A 19,084-nucleotide genomic window follows, 5' to 3' on the forward strand; every position below is an offset into this window, starting at 1 on the left:
TGCAGAATTTAGAATGGTCTTAGCGAAAATAGACAGGAAAGTGTCCACTCTATAGTGCTTTAGGAAGCTTAAAGCTGAGCTCCAGGTTGCAGATTGGAAAATGTGATCCAGAGGGACAGAATTACGTTCTGCCCAAGAGGCAGAAATAGACCTCGTGGAATGTGCTCTAGTGAACTCCTGTGCAGTCAAACCTTTAGAAGTGTAGCACAAATATATGGATTCACAAATCCATCTGGAAATGGATGGTTTAGATTCCTTAGCACCTCTCTTTGACCCATGATGTAAGACAAGAAGGTTTTCAAGTTATCTGATGGGTTTAGTTCTTTCTAAATACATTCTTAAACATCTTACCAGGTCTAGGGTAGGAAAGTCCTTTTGAGCAGATCCAGGCTCAGGAGAAAACTGTGGAAGAGAATTGACTTGGTTAATGTTTGCATAAGAGGCAACTTTAGGCAGAAAGGATGGGAGAAATCTCAAAAGGACTTTGTCAGGCAGAAAAATGGTATAAAGTTTGACAGAAGCTAAAGCCTGGAGTTCACTAACCCTCTTGGTGGTAGTAACGGCCAACAATAAAACCACTTTAAGAGTGAGGAACCTAAGTTCCACCTCCTCTAAAGTTTCAAAGGGTTGAGCACAAAGTTGTTGCAGGACTAACGCCAGGTCCCATGGAGCAAAAGGATTCACAGATCTGGGACGAATCCTATACCTATTGATGGCCTTGATGAAAGACTTTATCACCGGCTCCTGAGTGAGCCGTCTATGGAGAGATGCTGATAAGGCTGCTAACTGTACCTTGATGTAGTATGGAGATAGTCCTTTGTCAACTCCATCCTGCAAGAATTCCAGAATTGATGGAATAGAGGGAGAAGTTGGGTCAACCTTCTTGGTAGCACACCATCTGAGGAAGATTCTTCTAACTCTGGCGTAAGTCCTGTTAGTAGCCTACAGTCCGAAAACCCTCTGGCTTTCAATAAGGACCTATCAACCTCCATGCAGTCAGGCTGAGCATTCTGAGGTTGTGGTAGAGCTGTGTGCCCAGAGACACCAATAAGTGGGGAAGGCTCCAATAAATTCCTTTGCTCAACTAAATGAGCAGAGAGAACCAGGATCTCTTGGGTGAGAATGGAATGATCGTGATCACTGGGGCCTGATCCTGTCTGATCTTCATCAATAACCTGGGTATCATGGAAGTTGGGGGGAAAATGTAAGCCAGATTGAAATTCCAAGGAATTGTCATGGCATCTATCCAAAAAGGTCTCTCCTCTGGATATAGAGAGCAGAATTTGTCGAGTTTGCGATTGGCTCTTGTGGCCTTCAGATCTACTTCTGGGAGATCCCAGAGGTCTACAAGTTTAAGGAATACCTCTTGATTCAAAGCCCATTCTCCAGATATCGTCAAGTCTCTGCTCAGGCAGTCTGCAAGGACATTCTGAATCCCCTTTATGTGGACAGCGGATAATCTGAGTATCCATGTTTCTGCCCAAAGAAAGATCTTTGCCACTTCTTGAAGTAGCAGAACAGATCTTGTTCCTCCCTGTTTGTTTATATAATAAACAGCTGACATGTTGTCTGTTCTCACCTTGACAGCTTCTCCCAGAAGAAGGGGGGCAAAATGAAGAAGGGCATAGTATATTGCTCTCAGTTCCTTGATATTGGATGAGAGAAGTTCTTATGGTTTCCATTTCCCAGCCAACTTTCTTCCCAGCAAATGGGCTCCCCAACTGGACCTTTAGGCATCCTTTATCAAGAGTAACCATGGAGGTTCTATAAGCGACATCCCATCCTGGGGAACAGCTCACCAACTCAGGGATCTGCGAACAGTGGGAGAGAGTTTGAGAAGGGAGTCTAGAGAGGAAATCTTTTTGTCCCAAGCGTGAAGAATTTCTGCGTGTAGTGGCTTCATGTTCCAGAGTGCCCACGGGACAGCTTCTGAGGAGGACAGAAGACCTAAGAATCTCATGAGAGTCTTCAGAGATACTTTGCAAGGAACACAAAGTAATTTATATCCCTTGGATATCCTGTCTTTCCTCGCTGGAGAGAGATAGATCCTCATATTGTGGGAGTCTAGACAGAATCCCAGGAAGGTTACTCTGATCGGGGTTAGATGAGACTTTTGTAGATTTATTACCCATCCTAGCCTGTGGAGTAAATCCAGAGTCAGGCTGGTGTGAAGGTGGAGTTCTTCCTGTGTCCTGGCTAATATAAGCCAGTTGTCTAGATAGGGGATTATCCTGATACCGTGAAGTCTGAGGACCGCCATCATAGAAGAGACCACCTTTGTAAAGACAAACGGGGCTGTTGTGATCCCAAAGGGAAGAACACGAAATTGGAGATGGTGAAGAACTCCCCTGATGAAAACTGCAATCCGCAGGAATTTTCTGTGGTTCTGACAGATGGGTATATGGAAGTAAGCGTCTTTGAGGTCAAATGACGCCATGTCATCGTCCCTCTGTAGGATAGCTTCTTTACAATGAATCTGTTTAGATATCTGAGATCTGTAATGAGACTCCATTTTCCTCCTGGCTTGGGTACAAGAAACACAGGAGAATACACACCCTTGCCCTTTTCGGCTAGGGGAACAGGTTCTACTGCCACATTTGTGATAAGCTCTAGAATTGACTCCTCCATTTTAGAGTGGGGGGTGTTAGGAACCTCTCTGGAGGGTGAGATATGAGAGGAAGGAAATAACCACTCGCTACAATGTTTAGAACCGAAACATCTTTTATTAAGTCTTGCCAGGCCGGGTGAAAATAATGGAGACTGCCGCCTACTGGCATGCTGTCTGAGTCAGAATTCTGACTTCTTTGAATTTCTAGCTCTGGAGGAACCTCTTCTTGTTGAACCAGATCCTCTGCCATGTCCAGGATTTTTGTTCTGTCTATGTCACGATGCCGGCTGGCAGGTAGTGGATCCTCTGTGCCAGAGAGGGATTGGCGTGGACCGTGCTAGAGGATCGGTTCTAAGTCACTACTGGTTTTCACCAGAGCCCGCCGCAAAGCGGGATGGTCTTGCTGCGGCGGTAGTGACCAGGTCGTATCCCCTAGCAACGGCTCAACCTCTCTGGCTGCTGAAGATAGGCGCGGTACAAGGGAGTAGACAGAAGCAAGGTCGGACGTAGCAGAAGGTCGGGGCAGGCAGCAAGGATCGTAGTCAGGGGCAACGGCAGGAGGTCTGGAACACAGGCTAGGAACACACAAGGAAACGCTTTCACTGGCACGATGGCAACAAGATCCGGCGAGGGAGTGAAGGGGAAGTGAGGTGATATAGGGAAGTGCACAGGTGTAAACACTAATTGGAACCACTGCGCCAATCAGCGGCGCAGTGGCCCTTTAAATCGCAAAGACCCGGCGCGCGCGCGCCCTAGGGAGCGGGGCCGCGCGCGCCGGGACAGAACTGACGGAGAGCGAGTCAGGTACGGGAGCCGGGGTGCGCATCGCGAGCGGGCGCTACCCGCATCGCGAATCGCATCCCGGCCAGAGGCGGTATCGCAGCGCCCCGGGTCCGTGGAACCGACCGGAGCGCTGCAGTGAGAGGAGTGTAGCGAGCGCTCCGGGGAGGAGCGGGGACCCGGAGCGCTCGGCGTAACAGTACCCCCCCCCTTGGGTCTCCCCCTCTTCTTGGAGCCTGAGAACCTGAGGACCAGACTTTTGTCCAGGATATTGTCCTCAGGTTCCCAGGACCTCTCTTCTGGACCACAACCCTCCCAATCCACTAAAAAGAAGGTTTTCCCTCTGACCTTTTTAGATGCTAAGATTTCTTTGACGGAGAAGATGTCCGAGGAGCCGGAGACAGGAGTGGGGGGAACAGATTTTGGAGAGAAACGGTTAATGATAAGTGGTTTAAGAAGAGAAACATGAAAGGCATTAGGAATACGAAGAGAAGGAGGAAGAAGAAGTTTGTAAGAGACAGGATTAATCTGGCGCAAAATCTTGAAAGGACCAAGATAGCGTGGTCCCAACTTATAGCTAGGGACACGGAAGCGGACATATTTAGCGGAGAGCCATACCTTGTCTCCAGGGGAAAAAATGGGAGGAGCTCTTCTTTTCTTATCCGCGAATCTCTTCATGCGTGAAGAAGCCTGTAAGAGAGAATTTTGGGTCTCTCTCCATATGAAGGAAAGATCACGAGAAATTTCATCCACAGCGGGCAGACCAGAGGGCAAGGGGGTAGGGAGGGGGGGAAGAGGGTGACGGCCGTACACCACGAAAAACGGGGATTTGGAGGAAGATTCAGAGATTCTGAAATTATACGAGAATTCGGCCCAAGGTAGAAGATCTGCCCAGTCATCCTGGCGGGAGGAAACAAAATGTCGTAAATAGTCACCCAAGATCTGGTTAATTCTTTCTACTTGTCCATTGGATTGAGGATGGTATGCAGAAGAAAAATTTAATTTAATCTTGAGTTGTTTACAGAGAGCCCTCCAGAATTTAGACACAAATTGGACGCCTCTATCCGAGACGATCTGCGTAGGCAACCCGTGAAGACGAAAAATGTGTACAAAAAATTGTTTAGCCAACTGAGGCGCTGAAGGAAGACCAGGAAGAGGGATGAAATGTGCCATTTTGGAGAATCGATCAACGACCACCCAAATAACAGTGTTGCCATGGGATGGGGGTAAGTCAGTAATAAAATCCATACCAATCAGAGACCAAGGTTGTTCGGGGACAGGCAGAGGAAGAAGAAAACCAGCGGGCTTCTGGCGAGGAGTCTTATCCCGGGCACAGATAGTACAGGCTCGCACAAAGTCCACCACATCAGTCTCTAGAGTCGGCCACCAATAGAAGCGAGAGATGAGTTGCACAGATTTCTTGATGCCCGCATGACCTGCGAGATGGGAGGAGTGACCCCATTTGAGGATTCCGAGGCGTTGGCGTGGAGAAACAAAGGTCTTTCCTGGAGGAGTTTGCCTGATGGAGGCTGGAGAAGTGGAAATCAGGCAGTCAGGAGGAATGATGTGTTGAGGAGAGAGTTCAATTTCAGAAACATCTGAGGAACGAGAGAGAGCATCGGCCCTAATGTTCTTATCAGCAGGCCGAAAGTGAATTTCAAAATTAAATCGGGCAAAGAACAGAGACCACCTGGCCTGACGAGGATTCAGCCGTTGGGCAGACTGGAGGTAGGAGAGGTTCTTGTGATCGGTGTAAATAATAACTGGAAATCTTGATCCCTCCAGCAGATGCCTCCATTCCTCAAGTGCTAATTTAATGGCTAGAAGCTCTCGATCCCCGATGGAGTAGTTCCTCTCCGCCGGAGAGAAGGTCCTAGAAAAAAAACCACAAGTAACAGCATGCCCGGAAGAGTTTTTTTGTAGAAGGACAGCTCCAGCTCCCACTGAGGAGGCATCAACCTCCAATAGGAAGGGTTTAGATGGGTCAGGTCTGGAGAGCACGGGAGCCGAAGAAAAGGCAGACTTGAGTCGTTTAAAGGCGTCTTCCGCTAGAGGAGGCCAAGACTTGGGATCGGCATTTTTTTTGGTTAAAGCCACAATAGGAGCCACAATGGTAGAAAAATGTGGAATAAATTGCCTGTAATAATTGGCGAACCCCAAAAAACGTTGGATGGCACGGAGTCCGGAGGGGCGTGGCCAATCTAAGACGGCTGAGAGTTTATCTGGGTCCATTTGTAGTCCCTGGCCAGAGACCAAGTATCCTAAAAAAGGAAGAGATTGGCATTCAAACAGACATTTCTCAATTTTAGCATAGAGTTGATTGTCACGAAGTCTCTGAAGAACCATACGGACATGCTGGCGGTGTTCTTCTAGATTGGCCGAAAAAATTAGGATATCATCTAGATATACAACAACACAGGAGTATAACAGATCACGAAAAATTTCATTAACAAAGTCTTGGAAGACAGCAGGGGCGTTGCACAGGCCAAAGGGCATGACCAGATACTCAAAGTGTCCATCTCTGGTGTTAAATGCTGTTTTCCACTCATCCCCCTCTCTGATGCGGATGAGGTTATAGGCGCCTCTTAAGTCCAATTTAGTAAAGATGTGGGCACCTTGGAGGCGATCAAAGAGTTCAGAGATGAGGGGTAAGGGGTAGCGGTTCTTAACCGTGATTTTATTAAGACCGCGGTAGTCAATGCAAGGACGTAGGGAGCCATCTTTTTTGGACACAAAGAAAAATCCGGCTCCGGCAGGAGAGGAGGATTTACGGATAAAGCCTTTTTTTAGATTCTCCTGGACGTATTCAGACATGGCAAGAGTCTCTGGGGCAGAGAGAGGATAAATTCTGCCCCGGGGTGGAGTAGTGCCCGGGAGGAGGTCGATAGGACAATCATAAGGCCTGTGAGGAGGTAGAGTCTCCGCTTGTTTTTTGCAGAAAACATCCGCGAAGTCCATATAGGCCTTAGGGAGACCGGTTACTGGAGGAACCACAGAGTCACGGCAAGGGTTACTGGGAACCGGTTTTAGACAGTCCTTGGAACAAGAGGGCCCCCAACTCTTGATCTCCCCAGTGGACCAATCCAGGGTTGGGGAGTGAAGTTGAAGCCAGGGAAGTCCAAGGAGAATTTCCGAGGTGCAATTGGGGAGGACCAAAAGTTCAATCCTCTCGTGATGAGATCCGATGCTCATTAGAAGGGGCTCCGTGCGGAAACGTATGGAACAGTCCAATCTTTCATTGTTTATACAATTGATGTAAAGGGGTCTGGCGAGACTGGTCACTGGGATGTTGAACCTGTTGACGAGAGAGGCCAAAATAAAATTTCCTGCAGATCCAGAGTCCAAGAAGGCCACAGAAGAGAAGGAGAAGGCAGAGGCAGACATCCGCACAGGCACAGTAAGACGTGGAGAAGCAGAGTAGACATCAAGGATTGTCTCACCTTTGTGCGGAGTCAGCGTACGTCTTTCCAGGCGGGGAGGGCGGATAGGACAATCCCTCAGGAAGTGTTCGGTACTAGCACAGTACAGGCAGAGGTTCTCCATGCGGCGTCGTGTCCTCTCTTGAGGTGTCAGGCGAGACCGGTCGACCTGCATAGCCTCCACGGCGGGAGGCACAGGAACAGATTGCAGGGAACCAGAGGAGAGAGGAGCCGAGGAGAAGAAACGCCTCGTGCGAACAGAGTCCATATCTTGGCGGAGCTCCTGACGCCTTTCGGAAAAACGCATGTCAATGCGAGTGGCAAGGTGAATAAGTTCATGAAGATTAGCAGGCATTTCTCGTGCGGCCAGAACATCTTTAATGTTGCTGGATAGGCCTTTTTTAAAGGTCGCGCAGAGGGCCTCATTGTTCCAGGATAATTCAGAAGCAAGAGTACGGAATTGTACGGCATACTCGCCAACGGAAGAATTACCCTGGACCAGATTCAACAGGGCAGTCTCAGCAGAGGAGGCTCGGGCAGGTTCCTCAAAGACACTTCGGATTTCCGAGAAGAAGGAGTGTACGGAGGCAGTGACGGGGTCATTGCGGTCCCAGAGCGGTGTGGCCCAAGACAGGGCTTTTCCAGACAGCAGGCTGACTACGAAAGCCACCTTAGACCTTTCAGTGGGGAACTGGTCCGACATCATCTCCAAGTGTAATGAACATTGGGAAAGAAAGCCACGGCAAAACTTTGAGTCCCCATCAAATTTATCCGGCAAGGATAGTCGTAGTCCAGAAGCGGCCACTCGCTGCGGAGGAGGTGCAGGAGCTGGCGGAGGAGATGATTGCTGGAGCTGTGGTAGTAACTGTTGTAGCATAACAGTCAGTTGAGACAGCTGTTGGCCTTGTTGCGCTATCTGTTGTGACTGCTGGGCGACCACCGTGGTGAGGTCAGCGACAACTGGCAGAGGAACTTCAGCGGGATCCATGGCCGGATCTACTGTCACGATGCCGGCTGGCAGGTAGTGGATCCTCTGTGCCAGAGAGGGATTGGCGTGGACCGTGCTAGAGGATCGGTTCTAAGTCACTACTGGTTTTCACCAGAGCCCGCCGCAAAGCGGGATGGTCTTGCTGCGGCGGTAGTGACCAGGTCGTATCCCCTAGCAACGGCTCAACCTCTCTGGCTGCTGAAGATAGGCGCGGTACAAGGGAGTAGACAGAAGCAAGGTCGGACGTAGCAGAAGGTCGGGGCAGGCAGCAAGGATCGTAGTCAGGGGCAACGGCAGGAGGTCTGGAACACAGGCTAGGAACACACAAGGAAACGCTTTCACTGGCACGATGGCAACAAGATCCGGCGAGGGAGTGAAGGGGAAGTGAGGTGATATAGGGAAGTGCACAGGTGTAAACACTAATTGGAACCACTGCGCCAATCAGCGGCGCAGTGGCCCTTTAAATCGCAAAGACCCGGCGCGCGCGCGCCCTAGGGAGCGGGGCCGCGCGCGCCGGGACAGAACTGACGGAGAGCGAGTCAGGTACGGGAGCCGGGGTGCGCATCGCGAGCGGGCGATACCCGCATCGCGAATCGCATCCCGGCCAGAGGCGGTATCGCAGCGCCCCGGGTCCGTGGAACCGACCGGAGCGCTGCAGTGAGAGGAGTGTAGCGAGCGCTCCGGGGAGGAGCGGGGACCCGGAGCGCTCGGCGTAACAGTCTAGATCTCTGTGGAGAAAGGTCACATCTTGACTGGCTGTAACATCCATGAAAGGATCTGTCGGATAAAGGAAGATTCTACCCTTTTTTATCGGAGAGCTCCTCCATAATAGTATCCAATTCAGGACCAAATCATTTGCCAGGATTTAATTCCAAATTACACAATATATACTCAGGGCCGGTTTTAGGCATTCGCGTGGCCCTATGCAAAATCAAAAGTGGGGCCCCAAAAAGTCGTAATACTGCACTAACTAGATTTGAACATTTTTGGTCACTTCAAATACTATAAAAAAATATCTAAAAAGCAATTGAAAAGTCCCATCAAAACAAAAATGGTACCGATAAAAACTACAAATAACAGCGCAAAAATGACCCTCACATTCCCATATACAGAAAGATAAAAGAGTTATAGGGAACAGAATAGTACAATTTTATATTTTTGTATAGTCCCCCCACATTAGGTAGTCAGTATGATCCCCCACATTAGGTAGACAGTATAGTACCCCCCACATTAGGTAAAGAGTATAGCTCCCCCACATTAGGTTGGCAGTATAGTTCCCGACATTAGGTGCAGTATAGCTCCCAACATTAGGTGCAGTATAGTTCCCCACATTAGGTGCAGTATAGCTCCCCACATTAGGTGCAGTATACAGTAGTCGTCCCCCCCCCATTAGGTGCAGTATACAGTAGTCCCCCCACATTAGGTGCAGTATACAGTAGTCCTCCCCACATTAGGTGCAGTATACAGTAGTCGTCCCCCCCCCCATTAGGTGCAGTATACAGTAGTCCCCCCACATTAGGTGCAGTATACAGTAGTCCTCCCCACATTAGGTGCAGTATACAGTAGTCCTCCCCACATTATGTGCAGTATACAGTAGTCCCCCCCACATTAGGTGCTGTATACAGTAGTCTCCCCACATTAGGTGCAGTATACAGTAATCCCCCACATAAGGTGCAGTATACCATAGTCCCCCACATTAGGTGCGGTATACAGTAGTCCTCCACATTAGGTGCGGTTTACAGTAGTCCCCCACATTAGGTGCGGTATACAGTAGTCCCACACATTAGGTGCAGTATACAGTAGTCCCCCACATTAGGTGCAGTATACAGTAGTCCCCCACATTAGGTGCGGTATACAGTAGTCTACCCCACATTAGGTGCAGTATAAAGTAGTCCCCCACATTAGGTGCAGTATACAGTAGTCCCCCCACATTCGGTGCAGTATAAAGTAGTTCCCCACATTAGGTGCAGTATTCAGTAGTCCCCCACATTAGGTGCAGTATTTTCCCCCACAGACATACAGCCTTCAGCCCTATACAGTGTATGGCTGGAGGCTGTATGCCTGTTTACTGCCCCACTTCAGTGTTCTTACCACCGTTCGATCTACCGCTGGTCACTTACCATACCCGCGTGTCGTCCTCACTGCTCCGCTCCGCTGTACTATTGCTATGGTCGCATGCATGGGATGTCAGTGACGTCCCTGCGTGTGCTTCCTCCCAGTTTTTAAAGTGAACACTGGGCCGCTATGAGGTAAACGGGGCATCCTTATGTCCTTAAAAGATTTTTCGGGACACAGGGATGTCCCGAATGTGACGGGGGCCCCCCTGCGGGCACGGGGCCTTGAGCTGGTCACTGTTTTAAAGTGGCCGCGGCCGGGCTGCTAATCTTTAAAAGCAGCCAACGTTGCGGCCATTTTAAAACAGTTACCCCCCCCCCCCTTACTGAGCAGCCGGCAGGGGGCCCCCTGGGGGATAGGGGCCCCAGGCAATTGCCTGGTTTGCCCCACCCTAACGCCGGCCCTGTATATACTTAGAGTGGCTATATCCAGGCCAGGGTCTTAGCCAGAGGGCTCTTCTAGCAGCAGAAGACAGAGACATGTTGCGGACCGACAACTTCTCCTGTTGACAGTTTGCATCATACAGGTGCATCCCCAAGTTGATGTACTTAAAGGATCTGAGTATGTCTTCTCTACTGACACCTGAATCTATGTCACCTTGGACCTTAGAAAGCCAAGCCAAGATTTCATAGCCCTGATTACCTCAAAGGAGGCACTGCCGACAGCGCACTGACCGGAGGCGTCAGTATAGGACCATCTCAGGGTTACTTCCATGCGTCGATCCATAAGATCATTCAGACTTGATACGTCGTCAGAAGGAATGATGGTTCTTTTGGAGAGTTTTACAATAGCAAAATCTACCTTAGGAGGGTAAACCCACTCCATGGATTTGGACTGATCCAGTGGGTAAAGGGTCTTGAATCGCCTGTTAAGAACTGGTGCCTTTTCCGGATTGACCCACTTGGATTTCATGAGATCCAAGATCGTATCATCCACAGAAAAGACCCGAGGTCCTTTAGATGTGGAAGGAGCCTCCCCCTTGTCTGCAGGCAAACTTTCTGTCTGAACATCCTTGATGAATCTAGGACATTTTTCAGCAGGAAAATACATCATTCCCTGCACTTCAGGGATAATCTAGTCTCATTTACAATCCTGAATTCTTCATCAGAATGAATAATGTTACACTATGCGCTCCGGCCTCACACGCTGGCCGTGAGCGCATGGTCCCCTTACCTTTTGCTGCCGACGGGGCTGGGATTCGCATTGCGGCACGTGCCCGCATGCAAGCCCCAGTCTGTCACTCTCCGGGTGTTTTTCCTCCCTCTGCCTCCACCTTGCTGCACCAGCGCACGTGTCCCCGTTCCTTAGGACGTGCGCGCCCGGAGCTTTAAGATTTAAAGGGCGCAGTACGCTCATTAGTGTAACCACTTGTGGCTTGTTTATAAATTCCTCTACCCTCCTCAGTTCTCTGCCGGATCTTTGTTGCCTTGTGCCCTAGAGAAAGTGTTCCATTGTATTGCCTTGCCGTGTACCAGATCTCCAGCTCTTGTGACTTGACCTTGCTCCTCAGCTGCCTGCCTACTGAACTCCTGCTACGTTCTGACTATGCTACTGTGCCGCCTGCCCTGACCTACTGCTATCCAGACTACGAGTTGCCTTATCCCTCCTCTGCCTCGCATCTCCTCAGCCGCCTGTGTGGTCGAGCCGTGCCAGGGGTAGCGACCTGGGTGTCGCCTGCAGCTGCAAGACCATCCTGCTTTGCGGCGGGCTCTGGTGAAGACCAGCGGCACCTTAGACTCCACTCCCTGGTACAGTCCGAGTCATCTGCCACACAGGTCCAGCGGATCCACTTACACCGGAGTTCCTGTCTTCAGAAATGTGAGTGTTACACATAATAGTGGGAGTCTCGCCCCATCTAGGCCTCTTGCTTGCAGGAGGGGCTACAGCTAGGGAGTCCTTTAACTCCTTAATAAATCCAAAGATGAACTCTTTAGCCCAGACAAACATGAACTCCCATCAATTCACTGGTTGAACTTGATGGACGTATGTCTTTTTTCAACCATACTAACTATGTAACAATGTCCTGCATGGATGGTTCCTGGTTGGGTGGTAGCCGGGGACAACAAGAAGAGCAAATAGGGTAATCTGATGTGTCAGATAATGGAACTTTACAGGATGTGCATTCCAGATGACTGCATTTATGGGTAGACTTCCCATTAGGCTCTCTACGTCAACCTGACCCTCCAGATTCCATAGAGGACATCTAAGATAAATATAAATATATATATATATATATATATATATATATATATATATATATATATATAAAATCAATTACCAAGCATGAAAGTAAGAATAAGGAAACACTTGAAGAAAGGACCTACAATCATAGAGATGATAAGCTCTCAAAGCAAAGAAGTAGTATGCTGAAGGCAAGTGACAGAATACCACTCAGCAGTATAGGCTCCAAGAGAATGAGCCAAAGCCAAGGGGGGTTTTAAATAGACGCCAAAATTTGTGCTAAGATTTAGGTCCTGCCCACTTCACAGACCTAATATATGGATTATTATTACAAACAAAAAACCCCAAGGAAAGAAGCAGAGTTAAGATAAGAACTAAAGATGCAGGATAAAGATAAAAACGTCCTGCAAAGCCCCCAATACACAACGCTGCGGCCGCAGAGAGAGAAAAACTTCCGGTGTCTTCACCGGAAGTGACGCTGCCAAGGTTCTCTGCGCTCGCGTCTAGGCTCTGGCAAGATGGCGCATCGCCGGAATTGATGCACAGGCCTCCAAGCTCCAGTCCGCGGCTTCCGGACTTTGGAATAATGGCGGCTCACACCGGAGGTCCGTGCAGAAAGATCTTAAAGAAAAAAGAAGACAAATAAGGTAAAACTGTGGAAAGGGGAGCTCAGGAGCGTCCATGCTCACATCAGGAAAGAAAAAACTCACTGTCTTGATGTGAGCAGGGTATTTTATAGTCATTGTGAGGGGAGGTCCCTATGTCTTGTTTTGATTTAATAAAAAAATCCCGGTCCTATTTATCTCACAGGGGCGGAGACACCCCACATTGTGCTGCTGAGGGACGCCAGGGAAATCCCTGTTCTCACTGGCCCAGAATCTCTCCCACTTGCTGCACACACCACAATGCAAACTATATATAAATCTAAATTGAAATAAAGTTAAAATTAAAATGAAGGTACAAACAAAATCTTAGTAAACATCCCCTGCTGATTCACATCCATACTCTTGTCACCCTATATATTCATGTCACCACAAATGCCAATGCATATACCATGGATCAGATACAGTGGGGATCAAAAGTTTGGGCATCCCAGGTAAAAATTTGTATTAATGTGCATAAAGAAGCCAAGGAAAGATGGAAAAATCTCCAAAAGGCATCAAATTACAGATTAGACATTCTTATAATATGTCAACAAAAGTTAGATTTTATTTCCATCATTTACACTTTCAAAATAACAGAAATAAAAAAAATGGCATCTGCAAAAGTTTGGGCACCCTGCAGAGTTAATATCTTCTGATGACTCTTCCATGAAGACCATATTTGTACAAGTATCTCTTTATAGTGGAATAGTGTATCACAACTCCAGTGTCTGCCAGATCTTTCCGGAGGGATTGTGCAGTCAAACGTGGGTTTTGAATAGTTTTTCTCACAATCCTGCGAGCTGTTCTGTCTGATATTTTTCTTGGTCTTCCAGATCTTGCTTTAACTTCCACTGTTCCTGATGACTGCCATTTCTTACTTACATTCCGAACAGAGGATATTGACATCTGAAAACGTTTTGCTATCTTCTTATAGCCTTCTCCAGCTTTGTGAGCGTCAACTATTTTCAGTTTCAGATTTCTAGACAACTGCTTAGAAGAACCCATGGTGCTGATTGTTGGGGCAAGGTCAGATGAGTCTGGGCATTTAAAACCTTTGAGATTGACATCACCTGGTCTTCCCAGATGATGACTGAGAACAATCCATGACACTGGCAGGTCTCAGCTTTGCAAAGGGGTCAGTGCATGCTATAAATTCTGCAGGGTGCCCAAACTTTTGCAGATGCCATTTTTTTATTTTCTGTTATTTTGAAAGTGTAAATGATGGAAATAAAATCTAACTTTTGTTGACATATTATAAGAATGTCTAATCTGTAATTTGATGCCTTTTGGAGATTTTTCCATCTTTCCTTGGCTTCTTTATGCACATTAAAGGGGTAGTCCAGTGGTGAAAAACTTATCCCCTATCCTAAGGATAGGGGATAAGTTTGAGATCACGGGGGGTCCAACCACTGGGGCCCCCTGCGATCTCTCTGTATGGGGGCCAGGCTCTCCGGCCAGATAGCGGGTGTCGACCTCCGCACGAAGCGGCGGCCGACACGCCCCCTCAGTACATCTCTATGGCAGAGCTGGAGATTGCCGAAGGCAGCGCTTCGGCTCTGCCATAGAGTTGTATTGATGGGGGAGTGTCGGCCACCGCTTCGTGCGGAGGTCGACACGCCCCCTTCCAGCGGGCTGTCGGGCTCTGTACAGGAGATCGCAGGGGGCCCCAGCGGTCGGACCCCCCGTGATCTCAAACTTATCCCCTATCCTTAGGATAGGGGATAAGTTGTTCACCACTGGGTTCACCACTGGACTACTCCTTTAATACAAATTTTTACCTGGGGTGCCCAAACTTTTGATCCCCACTGTATGTTATCCCAGATGCTCTTACTGTGACCACTAAACTAATTATGTTTAGGCTAATTATTACCTATTATTATTACCTATTGCTTAGAAAACTATATGTTAGCACCAGCCCGTTCTAAAGGAATGGCCTCTGCATCCCGCCTGCTATAGGGGCATGTATCCCTATATATATATATATATATATATATATATATATATATATATATATATATGAGTATGCTTAAAAATGCTTCTGATCCTTATCATTTTCTTAATTTTCTGTATACAGGGCTAAATGAGGGCTAATTTTTTTGCACCCTGATTATCGGTATTTTTGTTTGATGGCATTTTGTGATTGCTTTTTATAATTATTTTATGGTATATGAAGTGACCAAAAAAAACTGTATTTTGGTATTTTTGGATTAACGTTTACATCAATGAACATGCGGTTTAATTATTTTTATATTTTAATAGTTTGGAAATTAATATACGTGGCGAGACTACATGTGTCACACATTATTTAATTTGAAAATGGAAAAGGGGCTGATAACTTTTATTAGGGAAGGGCTTAATTCACCTTTATTATACATTATTTTTTTTCAACATTTTATTTACTATTTTTGAGTCCCCATAGGGAAATACTACATGTAATCTTGCAGTGGCATCCACTGAACAATGCTGTACTATAGCACATATCAGTGATGTCATCATATATCAAGGCTCCGGGTCACAATGGCGACCCAGAATTTGTCCTAGGTCCCATGGGACCCCCTACACAGAAGGAAGAAAATACACAGAAGGAAGCATTTCAGCACTTTTCTGTAGAACAGTGAAGCACAAAGGACAACCCACTGAACCGCCCATCCAATGTCTCCACCCACCCACTGAACCGCCCATCCAATGTCTCCACCCACCCACTAAACCTCCCACCCAATGTCCCCACCCACCCACTGAGCGGCCCACCCAATGTCCCCACCCACCCACTGAACCGCCCATCCAATGTCCCTACCCACCCAATGTCCCCATACACCCACTGAACCGCCCATCCAATGTCCCCGCCCACCCACTGAACTGCTCATCCAAAGTCCCCGCTCATCCACTGAACCGCCCACCCAATGACCCCACCCACCCACTGAACCGCCAACCCAATGTCCCCACGCACCTACTGAACTGCCCACCGAATGTCCCCACGCACCTACTGAACAGCCCATCCAATGTCCTGGCCCACCCTTGAACCGCCCACCCAATGTCCCCGCCCATATTTTAATCATATCAGTTTCTGTCAAACTAGATAAACTGATAGGAAATTCATAAAAAATGGATGTTCTAAAAAAAAAAACTTATCTATTAAACATGTGTAAAGAAGTGAGTGAAAAAAGCACTTCAAAATGCATCAGTTAAACATATATGTTAAACACATCAGTTAAACTGAAGTCAAAAACGCAATGTGAACAGAGCCTTAACATGTCAGTTTTTTAAGCTGGTAGCGGCCCATTAAAAGCATCTGTTGATGCACTCATATATATTGATATATTGTTCCTGTAATGCACTTTTCTGCAGGTTCCATTGCTGCCTCTGCTTTTGCTACCAGATGCAGGACGGAGCGTGCAGCGCTTCTTTTTTTTAATTATTTACTTTCCATCTGTTACCTGATGCGTCTTCTCTCCATAGGATGTAATGTAAAACTACAGGAATATCAGGAAAAGATCAATACAGATTTCTCCATAAATACTGTCAGTGAGAAGCGGAGACACGGCAGCCGAGCTGTCATCATTATCCTGAACAAGTACAGTCAAGAGAGGGGGGCCCCTGAGAGGGAAAAGGACAAATGGACCGAACCGCTGCATACATGTGGTCCCCAATTTTCAGCCCTGTGCTTTGTTAATGTACAGATTATAGGCTGTAGGGGTAAATTCAAGAGATGTTTCCCACTGAAAAACACGGACCCATTGTTGTCTATGGGAGGAGGTTATGGCTTGTGCTGAAGCTAAGCATGTGAACGGAGGGCAGAGAAGTGTATGGGAGACCAATATTACAATGTATGATTTTAAATTTCCCAGGGAATCTGTAGTTTAAAGGGGTATTTCAGGAAAAAACTTTTTTATATATATCAACTGGCTCCAGAAAGTTAAACAGATTTGTAAATTACTTCTATTAAAAAATCTTAATCCTTTCAGTACTTATCAGCTTCTGAAGTTAAGGTTGTTCTTTTCTGTCTAAGTGCTCTCTGATGACACTTGTCTCGGGAAACGCCCAGTTTAGAAGAGGTTTGCTATGGGGATTTGCTTCTAAACTGGGCGTTTCCCGAAACACGTGTCATCAGAGAGGACTTAGACAGAAAAGAACAACCTTAACTTCAGAAGCTCATAAGTACTGAAAGGATTAAGATTTTTTAATAGAAGTATTTTACAAATCTGTTTAACTTTCTGGAGCCATTTGATATATATAAAAATAAGTTTTTTCCTGGAATACCCCTTTAACTATGTGGTTAGTTCTATAATTGTGATTGACCAGCAAACGGCTGTCTCGGCATGCTGGAAGTTGTAGTTGTGTGCCTCAAGCTGTTGCATAACTACAACTCCCTGCATGCCTTTCAACGATCAGTACATGCTGGGAGTTGTAGTTTTACAACAGCTGGAGGCACACTGGTTGGAAAATACTGAGTTACTAACAGAACCTTACTCAAAGTTTTCCAACCAGTGTGCCTCAGCTGTTGCAAAACTACAACTCCCAGCATCTACGGTCTGCCAGTGCATGATGGGAGTTGCAGTTTTGCCACAGCTGGAGGTTTGATCCCCCCGCGCGCTGCCAGCTCACAAACTGGCAGGTGTCGACCACTGGGCCGGAGTATAGTGACGTCACCTGGCAGTTTGTGAGCTGGCATCACGGCGTGCAGCTCAAAGAGGTGGGTGCCGAATGCAAGATTGCGGGGGTCCCCAGCGGCGGGACCCCCCCCCGGTCAGACATCTTATCCTTTGGATAGGGGATGAGATGTCTTAGGGCTGGAGTACCCCTTTAAACACATCAGTTAAACTGAAATTAAAACGCAATGTGAACGGAGCCTTAATAAGTGGTTCCCCATGCTTGAAAGTCTATTCACTGTGGTCTGTCTGTTTTTTAAGCCAAGTTGGCCATGGTCTACATTTGTGTTTATTTTTTATGTTTGTGCAAAACTTTTGTGCCTTTTTAACAAAGACATAGTTAATAAATACTGTCCACTGAATGGGAGATTGCACAGCCCTGCAACCGACAGCCAGTATTTCCAAAAAACGTCTATTTCAATAAGGCGCAAAATCACAAAATTGCGCAAAATTGCACCTTCTTACAGCCTATAATAAATTGACTGGAACAGCTTGATAAATCTCCCCCAATGTGAACAAAGCCAAACTGGGACAAAACGTCGGTGTGAACGCGGCTGGAAGGCCCTGGCTGCTTGGAGTAGGGATTGCTGGGTCCCCAGGTGTTTGGGATGGTTGTGGCTGATCTCCTGCAGGACTGAGGTGAGGACTATAAGAGGACCTACAGCTCCAGCTCATGTCTCTCTCCTGGAGTGGCCATGCTGTGAGTAGTGTTGGGGGTTTGGACAAGGTGCAGTCGCCTCAGCTCTGCTTAGTCAGCTGTGTAGTCAGTGACCAGATGGCCTGGATGGCTTTTACTGCCTGAGAAGAACATGAAGCTGGTTGTGGTCGGCGGCGCCATACTTGGCTGGTGGGGATTATTGTGCCATCCAACCCCAGAGCCGGGGATCACCTGTGTATTTTCTACATGATGCATAGTGTTGTTTATAAGGGGTTTTAAGGGAATTTTGTCAAATCTATACATTTTTTATAATTTTTTTTTTTTTTTTTTCATTGTCAGAAAATACAAATTTGTACACATAATTTCCCCCCCCCCCCCCCCCCCCCCCCTTGCTAACCAGCAGAGGTTGTGAACATGAGAATCTGGTGGCAAGTAACCTGTAACTCGGCTGCTAAAAATGTCATCTTGCCCCTCTCCGTGCTGGTGACTTTTTCACCTCCCCACTTTTTTTTTTTTTTGGTATAAAACAGTAATACTTTTAACCCCACCAAACTCCCAGAATTTTTAATTTCCTTGTCACCTTTTTAAGACTTGTAATGGTTTGTATTTTTCCACTGATTGGATGTATATATATATATGTGTATGTGTATGTATATATATATATATATATATATATATATATATATATATATATATATATATATATATATATATACACACACACATATACAAAAGAGGGAGAAGCAGCACTCTCAAAACTAAGGATTCAAGTACGTGGGCGCAAGCAGTTTCAGGGACCCCGGTCCTGGGCCCGAAAATGCAGACAAAAGGAACGGCTGCGGCCCACCAGAGTATCCAAGGTACATTCCAGCTGGAATAAATCCCTTTTTTGTACCTTGGATACTCCGGTGTGCTGTAGCCGTTCCTTTTGTATGTGTATATCTCTACTTTTGTATTCCTGGATAACTCCTATAAGGGGCGATGCTGTGCTCCTTGGGGGGCCAGACAGTAAGCAACAATCTATATAGATTACTGTAGAGGAGCA

At 47.1% G+C, this 19,084-nt stretch overlaps 1 protein-coding gene across 11 annotated transcripts in view; it reads left to right on the forward strand.

Annotated features, from left to right (window-relative positions):
- Nucleotides 1-19,084, forward strand: part of LOC130294358 (tachylectin-2-like) — a 109,018-nt gene that overhangs the window by 80,139 nt on the left and 9,795 nt on the right. For 2 of the 11 annotated variants that reach the window (XM_056544163.1, XM_056544488.1), the window contains one exon: nt 16,192-16,306. The exons of 7 other annotated variants lie outside the window; for them this stretch is intronic. The gene's annotated coding sequence lies outside the window, so the exon portion shown is untranslated. 2 more of the 11 variants (XM_056544824.1, XM_056544573.1) reach the window with 2 other exon arrangements.

This window comes from Hyla sarda, chromosome 1, assembly GCF_029499605.1.
Source record: "Hyla sarda isolate aHylSar1 chromosome 1, aHylSar1.hap1, whole genome shotgun sequence".
Taxonomy (NCBI): Eukaryota; Metazoa; Chordata; class Amphibia; order Anura; family Hylidae; genus Hyla; species Hyla sarda.